Consider the following 5,297-nt stretch of genomic DNA (forward strand, 5'->3'; position numbering starts at 1 on the left):
GCTGGTGATCCAATTTGGGGTGAACCCCACATTTTTGTTTTAAATTATTCATTTAATTTAAAATAACAGAGTGGGGTGCCCTATGTTTTGGATCACCAGCCAAGGTAGAGCTGCCAGCTGCGGTCTGCAGGCTGCAGCTGTCTGCTTCACCTTCCTTGCTAGCAAAAATTGGGGGGACCGTTCCTTGTTTTTTGGGGGGATAATATTTAATTTGGAGCTAAAAACAAGGCTGAACACCCTTTAGTGCCACATGAAAGGCGCTAAAGGGTGCAAGCATCCAAAATGCTGGAGAGTGGCACATTATATATGTCTTTCTTACTATCTATCTATCTATCCTGCTATCTATCTTTCTAGCTTGTAATGGATCCTGGGTAAATTTATGGCACAAACCCTCCTTCCGTTTTTTTGCAGACCGAACAAAACAGAAGTCACACGGATGCAAAACAGACTGTAAATAGAACAGATGCAGGTGACACACGGATGTCAAAGGGATGCATATGTGAAAAAACGGGACAGCTTTTTGCAGACCACAAAAACAGAATGGTCGTGTGAATGTAGCCTAAAAAAAAAAACATTAAAAAAATTATCAGATTTTCATCCAGAAAATCCAGACAGTATTTCATCTGTATTGTCATCTGTATGCAATCTGTATAGCATTCATTTTTATACACCAATAGGGAATAATATTTACAAGACAAAGTTTTCTATAATAATAAAAAATCGGATTGATCCATATGGGATATGATATTTTTGTGCACTCATAGACTTGTCTGAACTGAAATTGTTTTCTTGTGTAAAAATAGCGCATCAAAACAGTCCAATTGAATATTATTGGTACTACTGTTGTCAGTTTTTTAAATGGAAATCCATGGGAAAGAAAAGATGGCCATGTGAACATAGAAAGAGGAACAGAAGAGTGCATTAAAGAGGATAATTGAGGAGGAGATACAATATTGGTACGTTATATGTTTCATTTGTTATAAGATTGCTGAGTCGACCAAAAAAATAATAAATTGGGGAAATGGGAAAACCCTTTTAATAGATTACTGGTTTGGAGATTGTCACAATACTTGTGTTTATAAAAAATGCAGTATGCAAACATTAGTTTTACTGTTAATAATTCCTGGAAAGTAGACGTGTGAGTAGTAGTTTGGAATGTGGAATTCTGTAAACTCTTCTTAACCTTTTTGTGAGTTCATTAGTTACTTCTGCTTTTTTAATTTTTTGTTTGTCAAGTCAGCACTGACCAAAGAAGAGAGATGATCATTTCATCTAAACAACGTCTATTTGAAATGCCTCTAAAGCCTGCTTTACACGTTGCAATTTCGCATACGATTTCATATGCGATTTGCAATGCCCCCATCGTATGTGAGACACGTTCAATTTGTTGAACGTGCCGCACATACGAGTAACCCCCCGTCACACATACAGTTAGGTCCAGAAATATTTGGACAGTGACACAATTTTCGCGAGTTGGGCTCTGCATGCTACCACATTGGATTTGAAATGAAATGTCTACAACAGAATTCAAGTGCAGATTGTAACGTTTAATTTGAAGGTTTGAACAAAAATATCTGATAGAAATTGTAGGAATTGTACACATTTCTTTACAAACACTCCACATTTTAGGAGGTCAAAAGTAATTGGACAAATAAACCAAACCCAAACAAAATATTTTTATTTTCAATATTTTGTTGCGAATCCTTTGGAGGCAATCACTGCCTTAAATCTGGAACCCATGGACATCACCAAACGCTGGGTTTCCTCCTTCTTAATGCTTTGCCAGGCCTTTACAGCCACAGCCTTCAGGTCTTGCTTGTTTGTGGGTCTTTCCGTCTTAAGTCTGGATATGAGCAAGTGAAATGCATGCTCAATTGGGTTAAGATCTGGTGATTGACTTGGCCATTGCAGAATGTTCCACTTTTTTGCACTCATGAACTCCTGGGTAGCTTTGGCTGTATGCTTGGGGTCATTGTCCATCTGTACTATGAAGCGTCGTCCCATCAACTTTGCGGCATTTGGCTGAATCTGGGCTGAAAGTATATCCCGGTACACTTCAGAATTCATCCGGCTACTCTTGTCTGCTGTTATGTCATCAATAAACACAAGTGACCCAGTGCCATTGAAAGCCATGCATGCCCATGCCATCACGTTGCCTCCACCATGTTTTACAGAGGATGTGGTGTGCCTTGGATCATGTGCCGTTCCCTTTCTTCTCCAAACTTTTTTCTTCCCATCATTCTGGTACAGGTTGATCTTTGTCTCATCTGTCCATAGAATACTTTTCCAGAACTGAGCTGGCTTCATGAGGTGTTTTTCAGCAAATTTAACTCTGGCCTGTCTATTTTTGGAATTGATGAATGGTTTGCATCTAGATGTGAACCCTTTGTATTTACTTTCATGGAGTCTTCTCTTTACTGTTGACTTAGAGACAGATACACCTACTTCACTGAGAGTGTTCTGGACTTCAGTTGATGTTGTGAACGGGTTCTTCTTCACCAAAGAAAGTATGCGGCGATCATCCACCACTGTTGTCATCCGTGGACGCCCAGGCCTTTTTGAGTTCCCAAGCTCACCAGTCAATTCCTTTTTTCTCAGAATGTACCCGACTGTTGATTTTGCTACTCCAAGCATGTCTGCTATCTCTCTGATGGATTTTTTCTTTTTTTTCAGCCTCAGGATGTTCTGCTTCACCTCAATTGAGAGTTCCTTAGACCGCATGTTGTCTGGTCACAGCAACAGCTTCCAAATGCAAAACCACACACCTGTAATCAACCCCAGACCTTTTAACTACTTCATTGATTACAGGTTAACGAGGGAGACGCCTTCAGAGTTAATTGCAGCCCTTAGAGTCCCTTGTCCAATTACTTTTGGTCCCTTGAAAAAGAGGAGGCTATGCATTACAGAGCTATGATTCCTAAACCCTTTCTCCGATTTGGATGTGAAAACTCTCATATTGCAGCTGGGAGTGTGCACTTTCAGCCCATATTATATATATAATGGTATTTCTGAACATGTTTTTGTAAACAGCTAAAATAACAAAACTTGTGTCACTGTCCAAATATTTCTGGACCTAACTGTACTTACCTTCCATACGACCTCGATGTGGGAGGCGAATGTCCACTTCCTGGAGTGGGAGGGACATTCGGCGTCACATCGACGTCACGCGGCAGCCGGCCAATAGAAGCGGAGGGGCGGAGCTGAGCGGAACGTAAACATCCCGCCCACCTCCTTCCTTCCACATTGTGGGCCGGGAGCCGCAGGAGGCAGGTGAGATCTGTTCTTCGTTCCCGGGGTGTCACACGCTGCGATGTGTGGTACCCCGGGTACGATGAACAATCTGACGTGCAATTCTAGAGACAGGTACGATGTGTATGCGATGAACGTTTTACCATTCAATCGCAATCGCACGTACCTGTCACACACTGCAATGTACCTTACAATGCCGGATGTGCGTCACTTACGACGTGACCCCGCCGACACATTGTAAGATACATTGCAGCGTGTAAAGCGGGCTTAAGTGTGTGTTCCTAAATAGAATAGTACATATTATTAATACAGGAAATAGCTCAAATCTGGTATCTCTTCTAGGGGAGTGAACTGTGACCTGCAACCCACCTGAAGACGTCATTATTGATATAATGCATATTTTTGTGTAGATTGCTATTAAGTTGGTTGGATTCCCCATTTGTGTGCTTGTGGGTGCGGTGCTACCAGTCACCACTAGATGTCACTAGTCCTAGGTTCCCTAGTTGGAAGAGGAGACTTAAGCCTGCTTTACACGCTGCAATTAATCGTGCGATCGCATATGCGATCGCACCCGCCCCCATCGTTTGTGCGGCACGGGCAATTTGTTGCCCGTGTCGCACAATGTTGTAGCCCCCCGTCAGATGTACTTACCTTCCAAACGACCTCGCTGTTGGCGGCGAACATCCACTTCCTGAAGGGGGAGGGACGTTCGGCATCACAGCGACGTCACACAGCGGCCGGCCAATAGAAGCGGAGAGGCGGAGATGAGCGGGATGTAAACATCCCGCCCACCTCCTTCCTTCCGCATTGTCGGCGTGACGCAGGTAAGCTGCAGTTCATCGTTCCCGGGGTGTCACATGGAGTGATGTGTGCTGCCTCGGGAACAATGAACAACAGGAGCACAGAAGAATGTTCGATATTTTGAAAATGAGCGACGTGTCAACGAGCACGATAAGGTGAGTATTTTTGCTCGTTCACACTCGCTCGTAGCTGTCACACGCTATGATATGTCAAATGATGCCGTATGTGTGTCACTTACGACGTGACCCAGACGACATATCGTATGATATATCGTAGCGTGTAAAGCCCGCTTTAGGCTTCAAATATAGTGACAGGGCTGAGAGAAGAAGGCGGCCCACAGTGCAGGAGGCATAGTGTGGAACATTTCCAGGGTTTAGTTATTTAAGAGTACTAGTGAGGTAAAGAAACCAGATGTAGTAGTGGAGAATGTGGTGTCGAAAGGAACAGGCAGAACAGTGTGCAGGAGGAAGCTACGGTGACCAAAAGACGAATCACAGCATTATACTAACACTGTGGAATCAAGACTCTAGGAGTTATCACGAGAAAGTAGCATAGCCGTGCAGGGCACTCTAGCCACAGCATTACACATGGACCCTTGTGGTTTGATAGCTAGGGGACCGCAAAACGTCAAACCCCCATCTTCCTTAATAGCCCATGCGTATTGTCTGTAGCTGCCATGTAAGAGCGATCAGGATGAGCCGGGTAAGTGCCAAGATTGGTGCATCCAATAGATGCGCCAATTCAGGGGCAGCTGCGGGCTGTTATTTTTAAGTTGGGGGGCTCAATAACCATAGGCCACCCCAGCCTGAGAATACCAGACCCCAACTGTCTGTTTATCTTAGCCGAGTATCACAATTGGATGCTGCACCCCGTTTTTTAAATTATTTATTTAAATCATTTACAAAAATTTACATTATATGCAGGGACCATATGCCCTTATTTCCAACTATTTACTTATATTTAAACTCCGGGACCCAAACAGCTAGTGTTAGGGCAACCAATCACAGATGTTGGCATGCTAGCAGTCTGACTGCAACCAATCACAGCTGCTGTCAGAAATGGTGGATGGGGGAAGCATTGAATAAGCATGAGATTTAATGAGCGGACCCAGAAGCAGTGTGACAGACGTGTGGAGACTATAACTGTCCTGCTTTTATTCCCGATTTTCTATCCTTTTCCAGTCTCCTAGCCCTTACTGACACCATTTTACACAACAGACGTTTGGGTTCCCATACACAGTTGAAACC

This window comes from Anomaloglossus baeobatrachus, chromosome 1 (assembly GCF_048569485.1).
Source record: "Anomaloglossus baeobatrachus isolate aAnoBae1 chromosome 1, aAnoBae1.hap1, whole genome shotgun sequence".
Taxonomy (NCBI): Eukaryota; Metazoa; Chordata; class Amphibia; order Anura; family Aromobatidae; genus Anomaloglossus; species Anomaloglossus baeobatrachus.